This window comes from Cetorhinus maximus, chromosome 2, assembly GCF_964194155.1.
Source record: "Cetorhinus maximus chromosome 2, sCetMax3.hap1.1, whole genome shotgun sequence".
NCBI lineage: Eukaryota > Metazoa > Chordata > Chondrichthyes > Lamniformes > Cetorhinidae > Cetorhinus > Cetorhinus maximus.
Window position 1 is genome coordinate 89,969,510 of NC_135880.1, and position 18,482 is coordinate 89,987,991.

Here is an 18,482-nt window from a genome sequence, read left to right on the forward strand (position 1 = left end):
AATGATCTGGATGTGGGCACCAAATGAAATATTTCTAAGCTTGCTGGTGACACAAAACTAAGTGGGAGTATGAGTTGTGAGTAGGATGCAAAGAAGCTTCAATGGGACTTATACAGGCTAAGTGAGTGGGCAAGAACATGGCAGATGTAATATAGGCCTGAATTTTCATCCTTGAAGCAGTTAGCGGGAGTCAGGGATATCGGCTTGTCCCCCTCTGGAGAAAGTATCTGCAAAGGCAGGATCTTCATTACTGGGTGGCGGGTGCAGGCTGGGGTTGGGCCAGCCGACTTGTGAAGAGGTTTGGAGGCAGCCACAGAGACTACTGGACACCAAGTTGGGCTGTTTAAAAGACCCTTTTCGGTGCTGTGGGACTTCATCCTAGTTAAATTAAATACACAAAAGCCCTCCAGCTCTCTCCCCTCACTCCCCACACACTACCCCATGCCCCTATCCCTCTATGACCCTCATGTCCCTATGCCAGGGTATGCACCTCCACCGATACCCCATGGTCCCTCCCACCCCTATGACAAGCTATGGGGCTCCAGCCATCCCCATGGTCCTTCATGGCTTCTATGCCAAGCTATGGCACTCCACCCACCCCTATGGCCCCCATGCCCCCATGCCAAGCCAAGGCACTCTGCTCAACCCCCCATGGTCCTTCATGCCCCCAGTTTCATGCTATGCCCCTCCACCACCCCAAATGGCCCCTCATGCTCTATGCCAAGCTACGGCACTTGCATGCCGATTGACCCATTATATACTGTAGAGAACCAATGAGCCTTATAGTGACAGTAAGATGTGTAAAGAAAGCTTTAAAAATATAATTCATTCATTACTTTCTGCTATGTTAAAAAAAAAGTCATTTCACTACAAGGCAATAAAAGTGTCAATCATCTAAATCTTTAAAATATCAATGATGGAAACCACAAACTCTTGAAACCACTTAACCTTGTGTAAATAAACATTGTGAAATTGACCACAGAGATGGAAGAGCCAGAGGTGTCCATCAAGCAATGTTTTCTCTGGGGCGCAGCTGTTTCAACAAGAGTAATGAATTTCTGGGATCTCAACCAAGCCTCATGCTTGGCCCCAGGACTCTATCCAAGGGGGTACCTTATCTTTCCAAAAGGGTACCCTGGCTATCCAAACAAATCCAAAAGGTTCAGACCTGTTCCCACCAGGTCTAATCTGCACACTTCGGGTTTCAGACACCTACCTGACCATGGGTTGATGATGACTCCCTGTGTGTCCTCCTCCAGTCTGTGACTGAACAGTGGAAGGTTCTCTTACCGCAGGATGGGAAGAGGAGACCTCCCTGCCAGACCAGACAAGCATGGATGGAGGTGGCAGAGGAAGTCAGTAGCCGTGGGGTCATCCAGACCACCTGGCTAAAGTGTCGCAAGAGGGTGAATGACCATCTCCGTTCTGACAAGCCTAACTGATTGACAGACCTAACTCTCAATGTGGACACTTACTTATGGGAGGGCATATGGGTGATGTGTGTGGAAAGTGGGTGCCAAAGAAATGGAGGAATGAGTGGCATGTGGCGGGAATGCATACTCAAGGAATGTAGGCAGCCTGTCTGCCTTTGGGGTGCTGGGGGCGGGGGTTAGAAGGGAAGGGTGGCATGTGAGGAACACTGCCACACAGGGGAGCCTGGCACCGTAGGTTGTGGGCCCCACGCTGAAGGCTTGATCTCTCCAGATATGGAAATCATCATTCTCCCATTGTCTTCGCAGGAGAGGAAGGCCCATAAAGCCCAGGAGAGGGTGAGGATCAGTGGGGGAAGTGCCCAACTTTGCAGTTATGATGGAGATGGAAGAGGAATCCTGCAGCTGGCCAGTCACCATGGGTACAGACCCATTGGCTACAGAAAGGCTGGAGTTTGTGCTGGGGGTAAGAATCTAATGGACACTCACTCGGTCTGGTGGGAGTTGCTGTGTGATAGTAGATGGGATGGATATGAGTAGGTAAAAGGCTGGGTGACATCACTCTGTGTCCTGGGTTAGTTACATGGTGAAGGTGTTTGTCTGAGATGCTACAATCTCATTTCTGCCTTCATCTGCAGTGTTGAGCAGTGCTCATCTTTCTGTCTTCTCAATCAGGTCAGTCATCAGCCCCAGCAATCACCATCCCCAAGGGACAGGCATCGACCAGCTCAGATACGAGCATTTTGATGGGTATGATTTGTTGGCCAATACAGTAGCGCAAATGGGCTTGAGCACCACACAAGCATCAACTCAATCGGAGGCTTGGACAGTCCAGGTCTCTGACTTGGAGGAGTGTGGGAATGCAGGCCATGCTAAGCCCAAGGCTTATAACAAGCCACTGGAGTCATCCATAAGTCGGCAAATGGTGGGCATACAGCAGAACGGGCATGAAGATTTGGTGGAGCTTTCAGCAGGTTATGCACGGACAGTGGAAGAGTCCATCCAGGAAGATGCGTGCTGCTCAATGAGATCATCCTCTGCCATGGCCTTCTCTTTTGGAGTGCCAGGTTGTGAAAGATGCATCAGGCTATAACAATAAGGGAGACCTGAGCTGGTGCATGCTGCAGTGTGCCACCAATGCTGGTCCAGGCATCAGAATCTCTTTTTGAGTAGAGCAATGATCTGCTCAATGGTGGATCTGATGGATGCATGACTCACATAGTATCAGTGCTCAGACTCTAAACGCAGATTCCTTACTGGAATCAACAGCCATCACTTTAGCAGACATTCTCTATTGTCAAATATCCATCTCTCCAATTGAGCTGGTGCTGGAAATAGCTGTGGCACCTGGGAGTGCCTAAAGATATAGGTGTCATGGTTACTCCCAGGGTTCCAGGCACAATCTGCAGGATCCTCTAGTGCTGGTCACATACAAGTTGAACATTCAAACAGTGAAATCCCTTGTGGTTCACTAATGCCCTGGCTGGCCCACGGGAGTCTTTATGGCCACATATGTGTAGTCGATGACTCCTGTACTTTGGGGAATCTAGCTATGGCACCAAACCTTCTGGATCTCTTGGCCTGAGTGTCCTTGAGGTGACACTGTTTACATTGAACTCTATGCTTATCTGCTCCCATTTCCTTCTAAGCTTGTCTGGAGGACCTCCCGGGTCCCTGTGAATACCTCTCTCCTCCTCTCCACCTCCTGCACCAGGGCTTTGAGTACAGCATCTGAAAATCTGGCAGCCCATTCTCTGCCATGTTGCTCCTGCTTCACTCTTCCTGTAGTTCAGACACTCTTCTACAAACACTCTCAGTACCTACTGTAGCCAAAATGCACCTCCCCTTTAAGAGGTACAGATTGGCTTTAACAATCACTAGCCTCACATGAACGTGAGTCTCCTGCATGCATGCCACTATCATTTAAATTAGCGAGCAACACAAAGCTATGTACTAACTGCATGGGAAGGCGATGGCGTGGTGGTATTGTTGCTGGACTAGTAATCCAGAGACACAGGGTAATACCCTGGGGACCTGGGTTCAAATAGCTTTTCAATGCTAGTGAGTCCATGCTAAAGATGCCTCTGGCAAAATATTTGTTGCTTCCGTCTCCAGAGGAGGAGAAGAGGAAACACAAGAAGTGTCTGGTGCAAAGACCCAAATCCTACTTCTTGGATGTCAAGTGTCCTGTTGCTACAAAATCACTAGTGTTCAGCCACGCACAGACTATGGTGCTGTGTGTCGGATGCTCCACTGTACTCTGCCAGCCCACCGGTGGAAAGGCCAGGTTAGCAGAAGGCTGTTCCTTCAGAAGAAAGCAGCATTAAAAATGAAAATTGGCATTTGAGGATGGGTGAGACTACACACAGCTGGGCTTCTGGAGTCTGGCTGAAGGATACTGATCCGTTTCCTTGGGATTTGGATGGCAGCATGGGAGAGGTGTAACTGGGGGAAGGAGGGAGTGCGTCAGTGTCCCGAAGCCTTGCCCATCTGATTTAGATGAGCTTTTTTTTTGGGCCCTCTTGCTGGTATTGAGTTATTTATTAGAATTGTCAAATAAAATGACATAACGTTAAAAAAAACTGCATTACTTAAAACGGATACAGATTAATTGTCCATCACAATTCCCTCACTTGTCTTAAGGAGCTATCGATTTTTTGAGCCCCTTGTTCTTTTGAAGAATCAGTTTGTAGAGGGTTTGGGAAACCAATGACCAGTTTTCCTTTACCTGGGCCCCTGATTTTCCAAGTCATGGGTTCTTCAAAGCCTTTAAGCTGACCAGGTATTGAATTCATTTAGGACACAAATAGCATTAAAGTGGAGTGCATTGTTTAAATTTCATGTCTTTATTAGTTTTGAAAATAGTTACCAGGTAATTGTAAAATGATGCACAGTATAAAGTCATACAGGTATAGTGTCTCAAATCCAGCTATCCGAAAACCAACACTGGCCGAAAAATGTACATTTTTTAAGCTGCCACGCATGAATATTAATTATTATTAGATGAGTAAAAGAACTTTCTGGCTTTTTTTTGGATAGGTGCTGCATTGGCATGGCGACACGCTATTTTACTGGCTTAGCGCACCAGCCTTTTCCTGCACTCCGAGTGGTCCGAACAACCCTGGATTCAGCCTGAACCGCCCGACCCGAATCACCCGACGCGAAAACTTACAAGATCCAAAATCCGGCACAGACCCGGTTCCGAGGTTGCCGGTTTTGAGAAGCTTTCCCCTATGTTATTTCTATTGTTTTTCATATTTTGTTTTACTGAGTAATGCAGTGAAGTTAACCATAAGTTTACGTAGTACATGGAAATACTTGTATTGTGCATAATGTTTCTCATTCATCTGACTAAAAATTGTAGTTTTATTTCTGTCACTTTTTTGTCCAACCTATTTTTCAATTTTTTCCAGCTTTTGATTCCGGTTTCATAAACAATTGAACATTTACAACCTGTTATCCATCAATCCTTTTCATTGCAACTCTGGCAATTTCTGGATATTTATGCCACATCTGATGATAATTTATTGTTTGGATTTGGCTATCATTAATATAATCTTGTTCAAAGTTTTTGGCTTGTAAGCAAAAATAATTTTCTCTACTTTTAAGTTGCAATTTCAAGCTTTTCCATGTTTAAACACTCATTTTAAATTGCAGATTCTGTCAGATGCTATAATTCAATGGCTGGGATCTTCCGAGCAGTGGCAATGATCATTGGATTGCTGCCACGATGAAAATTCCCCTGCACATTTCTACCAGGCTAAGTTTCCACAGAAACGCGCAGCGCAGTGTCCATCGGAGTACTCAGTCGAAGCAACGTCCAGTCAGGGGAAGACAAGACACACCCCTTTTTTACAGCATTCGCTGCTGTATGGTAAGTTTAAAGGTCCAGTTTGAATGTTAATGAATGAAGGTTATTGAATGAAGATTAGTGGATGGGTGAATGAGTGAATGGGTAGTAGGTGTGGTAGGCAAGTGGATAAGTAGATGGGGGGTTTGGTGGGTGAGGTGATAGGTTGGTTTGCAGGCGGGTAGGGTGGCAGGTGAGTAGTTTGGCAGGTGGGTGAGATGCGTAGGGTAGATGAGGTGGCAGGTGGGTGAGGTGGCAGGTTGGGTGGAGTGGTGGTGAGTGAATATTTGGGTTGAGTGCGGAGGGTGGTCCAGTCAGCAGGGGTAGTCGAGTGGCCGGGGTGGGGGAGGGGTCGGATTGGGGGAGGGTGGTTGGGTCAGGTGATTAGTTGGGTTGGGTTGGGGGGTGGTCGGATGGTTGGGGGGGGAGTAGTCAGATGGCTGGGGTGGGGGTAGTTGGGTGCTCAGTGGGTAGTTGGGTCAGGAGGGTAGTCAGGTTGGGTTGGGGGTAATGGGGTGGTCGGGGGATAGTTGGGTTGGGAGGGTGATTTGGTCGGGGTGGTAACTGGTTTGGGGGGGTCATTGGGGGAAAGCCAGGTGGTCAGGAGGGGTGGTGATGGGGGGGGTCATAGGGGGTAGCAAGGGTTGACTTTGGAGTTATCCAGGTGATAGATTTAATCTGTCTACTATTTCCCTGATAACTCTCCAGGGGCAGAATTTTACCTTTGGTGTGCGGGGGCGGGACCTGCATGCCGACGCATAAAGTGACGAGCGGTGACCTCGGGCGAGCGGGATATTTCATTGGGCGGGCGCGCGATGATATCTGATGCGTGCCAGCCATTAATTAATGGGCCACTTACAGCCCTTGAGGTGCCAATTGACAGAGATTTTTCGGTTCCCGTGTGATCTTCGGGTTGTCGCACGGCCACAACGGGCAGGCAGGAAGGACACATTTGTACAAACCTCATCCACGGGCGGGATAAGAGGGCTCAGTGGGGGCGCGAGTGTGCTCTGTCAAATATTGATTTTTTAAAGTTACTGATACTTGCCACTTGCAATTCTTCAAAATGCATACCGGCTACTTGGTCTGGACTCTCAACCTTCAGGTCAGCACTCTGCAGTGAAGAATCTTTTTTGGGCCTTCAGGTTTCAGGAGGTCTTCCCTTGGCCTGGGAATGGGAGCTGAACTCTCCACTGGAGGCACCTCCTTTGAGGAGGAAGGAAGGGCTAGAATAAGGAGGAGGCCAGGAGTGGACAATCAGCCTCCAGGGGAGCCACCTTTGGGAGGACAGGCACAGGCACAAGGGGTGCAGAGCAAAGAGGTAGTCCAAGGCAAAAGGAGCCACAGAAGATGCTGTTATCCTGCTGCCAGGGTTTACAGGCGGCGAAGCAGCTACCTCAATATGTCTGAGGTGCAGTGCCAAAGGAGGCTCCATCTCACAAGGGAGGCAGTCAACTATATCTGTCAGATGATTGGGCCTGAGATCTCCGCGAACTGTGTGGGTGGACACCCCATGCCAGCGGCTCTGAAGGTCACAGCTGCCCTCAACTTCTGTGCCTCTGGCTCCTTCCAGGGGTCGGAGGGTGATTTTTGCAGTGTCTCCCAATCAGCTGTCCACACTTGTGTCAAGCAGGTCACAGACGCTCTGATCAGAGGGGCATTGACCTTCATCCACTTCCACTGGGACCAGGCAAGCCAGACACAGCGAGCCAGAGGCTTCGCGGCCATTGCTGGCTTCCCCCGCATCCAGGGTGCTATAGACTGTACACATGTGGCCATCAAGGCACCAGCAGGTGAGCCCGGTGCCTTCGTCAACAGGAAGGGCTTCCACTCCATGAACGTGCAGATAGTGTGTGATCACAGGATGTAGATTCTACAAGTCTGTGCAAGGTACCTAGGCAGCTCCCATGATGCCTACATCCTCAGACACTCCCAGGTGCCGGGGCTCTTCATTGCTCCAGCCCGGCTGGATGGATGGCTGCTGGGTGACAAGGGCTATCCCTTCAGAAGGTGGCTCATGATGCCCCTCCTCCATCCAAGAACAGAAGCTGAGCAGAGGTTCAATAGGAGCCACGGCACCACAAGGGCTGTGGTGGAGAGAGCCATCGGCTTTCTCAAGATGCGCTTTCAATGCCTGGACTGCTCAGGGGGCGCACTCCAGTACCCCCCAGATCGTGTGTCGCTGATAGTGGTTGCATGCTGCATTCTCCACAATCTTGCGCAGGAAAGGGGGGACGCTGTGGACGACGAAGATGTAGACGCAGGGGCTGCAGCTGCACACGATAAGTCCAGCAGTGAGTCTGAGGATGAGCACGCACAGGGAAATGCTGAGGGGATAGACGCTGACCTGGGCATACTGCAGGGAGGCAGGGGCACCCGGAGGCTTTAATCGAATAAACCTTCAGCTAGCATACCACATACGGACCTCCAGGACAAGCCTGGGCTGCAGGCTCCATACTTGATACCTGAGTGCAAAATCTGCCTGGATAGGAACATTGACCAAGGGCCTTGTTAATAAAGCTGAATGTCCCACAAAGCACTTATAACATTATTAGTAACCATCCACCTGCAGAAGAAAAGAGGCACCCTCAGCCATGGTGACATATCTGAATCTAATATTATAACAAAAGAATGTTAAGAAAACAAAATGACAAAGGTGTTAAAAATCACACCAATTCATAAAGACCTCATTGCGGGCCAACACAAAAGCACCAGTGATAAACCCGTGGTGTCCCTAAGGTACCTTATGTTTACTTTTTCGTGTGCTACGTCTTGGTGCTGCCCCCTTGCTGGGAGTGGCATCTGAGACAGCCTGCTCACTCTGCTGCCCTGTTGGCCTCGATGACCTTGGCGGCCATCCTCTGGCCCGTGGAGCCTGTGCTGGCCCTGCCTGGGAGGGAGCTGCCAGTTCCACAGCTGGCATCTCCCCAGTCGTTGCAGCCTCATCGAATGCAACGGTCACTGGCAGAGGGGTGGAGGAGCTGCCGCCCTCATCCGGAGCGCCCTGAGAGGAGCCCGCAGAGATGACAGGCAGCTGCTGCGCTGACGTGAGGTCGCTTCGGACCTCCCTGCCCACCATGGATGGATGGGCACCGAGCTGGGAAACTTGATGCCCAGACCGCCTCCCACACTGGCACTGACCAGCTGAGGTCAATGCCGATGTGAGGGCTTGCTGGTCCGAGCGCAACCCCAGGAAGCCCTTATTGGTCCCCTGGAGGAGCCTCTCCAGAGAGTCGCCACTCTCTCCATGGAGGACGCATGGCGCTCGGCCATGAGGCTCATAGCTTCAGCGATAGTCTGCGTAGACTCCTCCACCATAGACACCAAGCCAAGCATAGCCTCATGTATCTCCACCAAATGCTCCCGCACACCCGGCCGCATTTCCTGTATTTGCTGCGTGGCCGACGACTCGAGAGGCACATCATCAGACACCAACTGAGCATGTGCCTGGTCCCCTGCAGTCCTTCGACTGCTGGTGCCATGGGCACTCTCTGTCTCTGCCAGCTCCTCCAGCGACTGCGAAATGCCCTCACCGCTGTGCCCTGGGACACTAGCCGATGTTCTAATTCCCACCGAGGTGCTAATATCTGCGCTGGTACCTGCCTGGCAGAGATGGTGTGATGCTGGTGAGTCCGAGACTTCAGGGCCTTCAGGTGTGAGAGGGGACCCCTGCTCCCGGCCCACTCTGCTGGTGCTGATAGGAAGAACAAGGACATTGGATCAGTTAACGTGGAGACAATGTCAATGTGCATCCCTGTCCCCCGGATCATTATGCGCTCATCCTTCCATAAGCAATGGTCAAGCCATGTTGCAAACTTCAATCGCTGAACATTCAGCACTGCCATGGCTGTTGGGAGAGCAATGGTGCCCTCACTGCTGGGCAAACATACCTGCCCGTGGCACCCCAGCCTCACTGACACTGGTGGACCTGGGCGCTTGGTGCCTCTCCAAATCTAGGGCCTCCTGTTCAAAGCAGCTGTGAATTGCCAACTGGGCTGGACCTCCACCAGTCCTCACCCACTCGGCGGCATCATGTGCATTCTTCTCCTGAAAAGGAGAGAAGAGCATTGATTAGTGTTACTTGTGCCTGGATTCTCTTCATTGCCTTCCCCAACCAGAGTGGGGCATTACAGGGCTCCAGTGCCTCCTCACCCCGCTGCTGCTGAACACTCGCACAAAGATGCTAGGCATGTCCCCCCCATCCCCCACCCCTCCCCCTTGGCCAAATACTGCCTACAACACATTAGGCACCACACGGTCTAGCCTTCCATAGCAAGGAGGCACAAGCACGTGGGGTGCAGAGGGGCAGCAGATCGATTGGTGCCACACCACCTTGAAGCTCCCCTCCCGGCATGTAATCACCCTGACTTTGACATGTCCTGGAGTTCCAGCACTGCGCCTAGGTGCAGCTCCTCCAGGTTGCCCCCAAAACAGTAATGTGGGTCTCAGCGTACCACATGCTGTGGGTGCAGAGCCCATCTCTTCACCACCCTCTCAGGGTGACCTCGGCATGGGCAATATCTGCTGGCCCATCCAGCGAAAGACACATGCTGTCAATGATTCAATGCAGTTATTACACTCAGACTTGGGGTGGCACCAGGGGGGAAAGCCTACCTGCTGGGTTAAGTGACCAATGCCAACATGGTACTCACCCTTCCCAAGCACAACACTGGATCCAGGTGTGCCGCACCACGTTGTAGGAGCTCACTATCTCCGCCACCTACTCCCAGGCACATTTGGTCATCTGGGGGGGCCTCCTCCTCTCGTCCTGGGGTACGAGGACCTCCCGCCGTGTTGCCACCTCCTCGAGGAGGGCAGCAAGGCAATCGTCAGGAAAACGAGGGGCACAGTGCCCCCCTGCCCTACCCTCCTGCCTGGCCTGCTCACCAGCAGCGCTCTGAGGAGTCCTTCCACTGGACATGATTCACAGCCTTTGAAAGGCTGCAGCAGCTTTTTAAAACAGGCCGCCGGGTCGCCATTGGACCCAGTGGTCATTGCAGTCCCACCACTGCCTGCCCACTCCCGCTGTCCTCCGGAGCCACAATTCACACTGGGCGGGCCTTAATTGTCCCGCCCACATAAAATGGCGGCGCAGACCCCATCACAGGCAGTGATTAGATCCACACCCACTCCCGCACCGCCTGCCCGATGGGCAGAAAATTCTGCCCCAGGTGTGCATCGGAACTGTCTGAAATCTCCGACTGTAGCTCAGAGTTGGAGACATTCAAGCTGGGTCCTGGGCAGCATGGGAATTGCCCATCAGAAGTTGAAACTTTCCAGGCAATTCCCATGTAGGCCTGTGGTAGGACTTCCACAGGGTCCCGACGTGAATCTTCAGTTGTATGTCCAGCCTCCGACAATCCGGGGACCGGAAAATTTGAGCTCAATATGCGTCATATCTCCTAAATCTCCTTATGCTGTTAAAGCTTGGTCTAAATCTGACTCATAGGGCTGTTTTTGAAGGCCTTTTCAAAGATGTAGATATGCAGCATTAAGTTAATATGATCCACCTCTGTCTAATACTAAGCTGAGTGGGTGTTTTTAGCAGTTGTTTACTGCTGTGTTAAGTCTATAATATACAGATCAATGATAGTCAAATGTTTACTCAATGGTTGAAGTAAAATTGGACAGATCCAACCCAGGCTGCCTGGTGTCTATAGTGGAGTTTGAGACATTTGATTTGATACTTTATTGCTGATACTATCAGTTTGATGTTTAGAATTTTTCAGAGGATATGAACTCGAGTTGAATGACTGATGAAGATGTGGAAATGAACAACATATGCAATATATCTGATGTTTTAAACAGAAGAACATTCATGTCTATTATTCACTCGAGTCAGCAAAAGGGAGGATGGAAGAGGCCCCATTCCATGAAGTGCATCTGAACTACTGATGACCTTCTACAGTTGCTTAATAAAATGTAAACCAGTTTATGTTTAAAAACACAATGAAAAGAGCACCTAATGATTTGCAGTTAGATGTGGAGGTGATTCCATTCATGAGGAAACTTTTCATTACCATTTAGCCTCTTTTATGTGCCATCATAAACTTGACAATTTTCAAGAGTACCACTGCATCAAACTGCTTGTCATCTATCAAAGCACCCTTTTCTTATAATAGAGTTCAAGTTCCTGTGCATGAGGGAGCTTAATTCCTTTTATTAAATCTCTCCCCTCCTCTCCAGAAAGTCCATAATCCTTTTACAGGTATTGACTGGCCTTCTGTAAATGCCCAAGTGGTTGTTTCTCATGCATGAGCGTAGGCAGTTAGTGTTGACAGGCTGCTCAACTGGGGGTTACACAGCTGAGGCTGATTCTGACCTTGCGTGCCATTTATTCACAAGCACTTACCAGCCAGAATCACTGGATTGTGAGCAAGAGTGGGTATCCCAGGTGATTTCCTCCTCCTCCCTAGTCTAGGGAGCACTTAGGTCAATCCAACTCTGCTACTGCTAACCTGGCACGGATCAACTAACAGAACACAAATGGTGATTGAACCTGAAATGTTTCTCTTATGGCTCAATTCCTTACTGAGAGGTGCATTAACCAAATAAGCCACCATGGGAATTTGAAGTTTTCCTTTAAAATGGGGTTGTGTCTCCAACAATAATTTTAAACTTCTAAATATGTGGTTATTTTAAATTCTTGTAGTCAATTATGTTCTCAAGGCGAGCTGCCATCTGCTTCCCTGCCAAGAATGATTGCTTTCTCACTGAAGGAGCTGCCTCCATGCAAGAATCGCAGAACAATTTGTGGATGTGATATTGCCTTTCAGAATAAACCTGTATTCATTTCATTATGGTGGGTAGTGTGTGAAGGTATGGTCCCAGGACATTGTGGTCTTGTGGGTAAATTTAGCTTCAGCCTTCCTGCCTAGTGGAAACAGTGTGGTCGCACCACTAAAACTGGCGGGCAATGACTAACTGCCCCATTGCAACAGGGGCTACAACAATATATCTCCTGGGCCAACTGTTGAGCAATTGGATGGCTCCCAAGTAAGGCAGTAGTCTCATTTTGCATCCAAGTCAGGATCTTATGGTGTATGTAGTAGCTCAGTTACCATTATCGGGCTGAACTGGAGGGCGAATGCACTGTTCTGGCTGTGATCAGTGTGAGGATGTGGTTCATTGGCACAATGTGAAATTGAGATCCTACCTGTTCAGTGCTTCAAAGGCAAAATTTGAAGAAAATTAGGTGAATAAAGATTAGTTGGTCATCTAATGATTTTATATGGGAGGTTGCTAATGCAAAATTACTGTCACATTTTCCCACATAAGAATAGTTATTGTGCCTCCAAAATAACTGTACCAGAAGCACTTTCCAATATTTTAATATGATTAGCCATTATGTAATTCAGCATGCACACATGTGCACAAGCCCACACGTGTATACACACACACACACACGACTAAGAAATATATAGAAAACACAAGCAAGGAGTTTCCATTCTGCAGCCTGTGGAGCTTTTTTGAGAGAGCAAGACCATGTCCAGGATCTTGCCAGTAACAGGGTGAGTCCCAAAATATTGACTAAATGTAGGTCCCAAGCCTGTGCAAACGGATAGTGTGACCACAGCAGCCAATTTAAGCGGCCGCCACAAGGCCCAGCGTCCAATCAAAAGGCTGGCATTGCTGCAGCTTCGCCAATGTCACTGAGGGAGGTGGTCATTGCTGAGGCTGCAGGGAGAAGGAGAGAGTGCCTCCATCTTGCGGTGCCCTCAAAGGGCTGGTACGATGTGCTGGGGCCAGGCAGAAAGTCCCAAGCAATTGGAGGGGTGAACCCTCAAGTGGCGGCTTCAAGGCATTGTCACCAGGGAGCCTCTTCTTGGGCTATGAAGCCTCTGGAAAGGGAGGGGGCCCTTGCCCCCACCCAGAAGCTGCTGGGAGACCACCACATTGTAGCTGGTGGACTTCCCACATGGTGGGGTGCCATTCCGATGCCAAAATGCCTGGTAAAATGGCCTTCAATAAATTAATTGTCCCTCACAGAAGAAAAAAACAGTTCAGACAAGTATTCCTATTTCCCAGTTTTTACCATTTTTTTCCTTCTTGGGAAATTGGCCTGGTGGCTGGACTATATCGCGGAGCCACCCTGACATGGCTTCTGGTATTTTACTGGCACCCTGCCTACTAGCCAGCCACCTGGGAGTTGATAAAAATCCAGCTCATTGGTCCTTTCTCTTGGAGGATTGTATGTATCTAGGTGTTTCTATTCCATGTGATCATGTATTTTTTTTATTCATTCATGGGATGTGGGCTTCACTGGCTGGGCCAGCATTTATTGCCCATCCCCAATTTCCCTTAAAAAGGTGGTGGTGAGCTGCCTTCTTGAACCACTGCAATCCATGTAGGTACACTCACATTGCTGTTAGGAAGGGAGTTCCAGGATTTTGACCCAGCGACAATGAAGGAATGGCGATATATTTCCAAGTCAGGGTGGTGAGTGACTTGGAGGGGAACTTCCAGGTGGTGGGGTTCCCATGTATCTGCTGCCCTTGTCCTTCTAGATGGTAGTGGTCATGGGTTTGGAAGGTGCTGTCGAAGGAGCCTTAGAGAATTCCTGCAGTGCATCTTGTAGATGGTGCACACTGATGCTACTGTGAGTCGGTGGTGGAGGGAGTGAGTGTTTGTGGATGTGGTGCCAATCGAGCGGGCTGCTTTGTCCAAGGTGGTTTCAAGCTTCTTGAGTGTTGTGGAATCTGCACTCCTCCAGGCAAGTGGGAAGCATTCCATCACACTCCTGACTTGTGCCACGTAGATGGCGGACAGACTTTGGGGAGTCAGGGGGTGGGTTACTCATCACATGTTTCCTAGCCTCTGACCTGCTCTTGTAGCCACAGTATTTATATGGCTAGTCCAGTTCAGTTTCTGATCAACGGTAACCCCAGGATGTTGATAGTGGGGGATTTAGTGATGGTAATGCCATTGAACATCAAGGGGCGATGGTTAGATTATCTGTTGTTGGAGATGGTCATTGCCTGACACTTGTGTGGCACGAATGTTACTTGCCACTTGTCCAGGTCTTTCTGCATTTGGACATGGACTGCTTCAGTATCTGAGGAGTCACGAATGGTGCTGAACATTGTGCAATCATCAGCGAACATCCCCACTTCTGACCTTATGATGGAAGGAAGGTCATTGATGAAGCAGCTCAAGATGGTTGGGCCGAGGACACTACGCTGAGGAACTCCTGCAGTGATGTCCTGGAGCTGAGATGACTGACCTCCAACAACCACACTCATATTCCTTTGTGCTAGGTATGACTCCAACCAGTGGAGAGTTTCCCTCCTGATCCCCATTGACTCCAGTTTTGCTTGGGCTCCTTGATGCCACACTGTTAAATGCGGCCTTGATGTCAAAGGCAGTCACTCTCACCTCACCTTGGGAGTTCAGCTCTTTTGTCCATGTTTGAACCAAAGCTGTAATGAGGTCAGGAGCTGAGTGGCCCTGGCGGAACCCAAACTGGGCAACAGTGAGCAGGTTATTGCTAAGCAAGTGCCGCTTGATAGCACTGTTGATGACCCCGTCCATTACTTTACTGATGATGGAGAGTAGACTGATGGGGCGGTAATTGACTGGCTTGGATTTGTCCTGCTTTTTGTGTACAGGACATACCTGGGCAATTTTCCACATAGCCGGGTAGATGCCACTGTTGTACCTGTACTGGAACAGCTTGTCTAGGGGCGTTGCAAGTTCTGGAGCACAAGTGTTCAGTAGTATTGCTGGAATGTTGTCAGGGCTTGTAGCCTTTGCAATATCCAGTGCCTTCAGCCATTCCTTGATGTGGAGTGAATTGAATTGGTTGAAGACTGGCATCTATGATGCTGGGTACCTCCGGAGGAGGCCGAGATGGATCATCCACTCGGCAATTCTGGCTGAAGATTGTAGCAAATGCTTCAGCCTTTTCTTTTGCACTGCTGTGCTTGGCTCCTCCATCATTGAGGATGGGGATATTTGTGGAGCTCCCCCTCCAGTGGGTTGTTTAATTGTCCATCACCATTCACGATTGGATATGGCAGGACTACAGAGCTTAGGTCTGATCCGTTGGTTGTGGGATCACTTAGCCCTGTCTATCACTTGCTGCTTATGCTATTTGGCATGCAAGTAGTCCTGTGTTATAGCTTCACCAGGTTGACACCTCATTTTTAGGCATACCTTTTGCTACTCCTGTCATGCCCTCCTCCACTGTCCATTGAACCAGGGTTGATGCCCTGGCCTGATGGTAATGGTAGGATAAGCCGGGCCATGAGGTTACAGATTGTAGTTGAGTACAATTCTGCTGCTGCTGATGGCCCACAGCTCCTCATGGATGCCCAGTCTTGAGTTGCTAGATCTGTTCAAAATCTATCCCATTTAGTACAGAGGTAGTGCCACACAACACGGTGGAGGGTATTCTCAATGTGAAGGCAGGACTTTGTCTCCACCACGACTGTGCAGTGGTCACTCCTACGGATACTGTCATGGGCAGATGCATCTGCGGCAGGCAGATTAGTGAGGATGAGGTCAAGCATGTTTTTCCCTCTTGTTGGTTCCCTCATCACCTGCCGCAGACCCAGTCTGCAGCTATGTCCTTCACGACTTGGCCAGCTCGGTCAGTAGTGGTGCTACCGAGCCACTCTTGGTGATGGACATTGAAGTGCCCCACCCAGAGTACATTCTTCACCCTTCTTCCAAGTAATGTTCAATATGGAGGAGCACTGATTGATCAGCTGAGGGAGGGTGGTAAGTGGTAATCAGCAGGAGGTTTCCTTGCCCATGTTTGGGCTGATGCTATGAAACTTCATGGGGTGCGGAGCCAATGTCGAAGACTCCCAGGGCAACTCCCTCTTGAATTTGAATTCGAATTCAAATTCAACATCCGCCGTGGCAGGATTCGAACCCAGGTCCTCAGAGCATTACCCTGGGTCTCTGGATTACTAGACCAGCGACAATACCACTACACCATCACCTCCCGCTTGCATAGCAATATAAAGGCAAAAAGAACTGGAAATCTAAAATATCAGATTTCATGTCCTATTGAATTTTCCTTTCTCTGGAGAATAAAATGTCCTAGTATTACTGATAATTTGGATTTGCTTTCTAATCTCAGAACTCATAGGCTTTGTTCTTATATTTGTGTTAATGGGGTAATTTTCTGACTTCCTACGTCCCACTAAGAATATGGTCAGAAAGTTATCCCTTAAATGTAGGTTTCTGTAGGCTTAAGTTTCACATGAACTACAAGCATCAAAAAACTTCCGCAAAAATGTTTGATTCACAATGCTGCTTCTCTGCCTCCACAATGAAAGTAGAAACAACTTAAAATGGCTTAGCTCCTCGGACCTCCTCTGGCTCTGGTTTCTCTTCCCACTAGCTTTACCCAGCGAGAATGCTACAACTACTTCCCCTCTCAGTCAGCCCCCAATTAGAGGGACTGAAGTGTGTGGGAAGTAAAGTAGCTGTTGGTGGGTGATTTCCCCAGGTGACTTTTCATTGCCTGGTTGCTAAGTTTCCACTGAGTGGGTTGAATTAAAATTATTTTGGTTACACTTTAGCCTTGAACTGCAATTTAAACAAGGGGTGGAAATTGAACCTAGCATGTGACACTTCTATCCATCAAGATAGAAATATTCAAACTATGACACAGCCTTCTTTGATCTCAGCTTTCACTGGATTTGTGATGGTTCCTTTGGTGAGGATCACGGCTTGCTTAATGTAGAATAGGCAGAAAATGATGGCATGTTCCTGAGGGCAGCCAAATTTGTGAAGGATAGAAATATTCAAACTATGGCCCATGTTCTCCTGGCCTGCAAGCTTGGGCAAATTGATCTGCATATTTGGATCACCGCTGCTGGCTAATAACATTGTGGTGAGTAGAATGTTAGTTTTGAAGCTCATCACAGGTTGCCTTTTTCCTTCTTAGGCACTCCCTCAGGATTGAGGATGACTTGCTTCCACTCCAGTTCAATGGGTTCTGAAATGGCTGATGAGTCCAATGTGCGATCTGCAGACTCTATCACAGGCAGGATACGTGGTGCGTGAAGGGTTGTGTAGATTGGTTGTTTGGAAGTTTGTGCACTCTCTCTGACTTTGCAGACTTGCAGACTTTGCCTCTGCATGTTCCCGCCATTTCTGCATGTGTTTGATGCCTTCATGAATGAGCCTTCTCTATTTTGGTCGATGACAAGGCGGGGTGTTCCATGAGTCAGTGGATATGTTTGACCGCTTCAGGGATGTTTTGAGGACATCCCTAAAGCATTTCCATTGTCCTCCTTGGAGTCTTCTGTCGCAAGCGACTTCTGACTAGAGCAATTGCTTTGGGAGTCTGTTGTCAGGTACACGAGCTACCTGTCCCACCCAACGGAGCTGGTTTTGAATGATTAGCGCCTCGAAGCTGGGCAAGTTAGCTTGGGCGAGGACGATGTTGCTGGACCGCCTTTGTTGCCACCGCATTTGGAGGATCTTGAGAAGACACCGCTGGTGGTACTTCTACAGTGCTTTTTGGTACCTGCTGTAGGCTGTCCAAGCCTGTGAAGCACATAGGAGCACAGGGATCACTGCTGCTCGGTAAACCATGACTTTAGTCCCTGGTTTGAGATCCTGGTCTTCAAATCCTCTTTTCCTCAGTCAGCCAAAGGCTGAGCTGGCACATTGGAGATGATGATGAATTTGGTCACTCATGTCTCCCTTCATTGAGAGGAGGCTCCAAAGATATGGAAAATGGTCCACATTTTCCTGGATCTTGCTGCTGATCTTAATTGACAGGGGGAGGTGTTTTGCTGTGGGAGTAGATGGAAGAAGACCTTAGTTTAGTTTTAGTCCGGCCGTTTAGTGAAAGGCCCATTTTCTCATATGCTTTGGAGAGCCGACAATGTCCTGGAGCTCAATTTCTGAGTGAGTGCGCACAAGCATTATCTTCATACTGAACGTCTATGACTGAGGTTGGAGTGGTTTTGGATTTGGATTGAAGGTGGCATAGGTTACAGTTTTCCATCTGTTCTGTAGATTATCTCCACGCCTGTGGGTATTTTCCTGGATGTGAGATGCAGTATTGAAGCTTGGAAAATGGAGAAGAGAGTTTGTGCAATGACAGAGACTTCTTTGATCCCAGTTTTCACTGAGATAGGGCTTGTGGTGGTTCCTTTGGTGAGGATCATGGCTTACTTAATGTGGAGTAGGCAGAAGATGGTGACAAGTTCCTGAGGGCAGCCAAATTTGTGAAG

At 49.0% G+C, this 18,482-nt stretch overlaps 1 pseudogene; it reads left to right on the plus strand.

Moving 5' to 3' along the window:
- The first annotated feature begins 3,499 nt into the window (after positions 1 to 3,499).
- Positions 3,500 to 3,899, plus strand: LOC144690413 (small ribosomal subunit protein eS27 pseudogene; annotated as a pseudogene).
- The last annotated feature ends 14,583 nt before the right edge of the window (positions 3,900 to 18,482 follow it).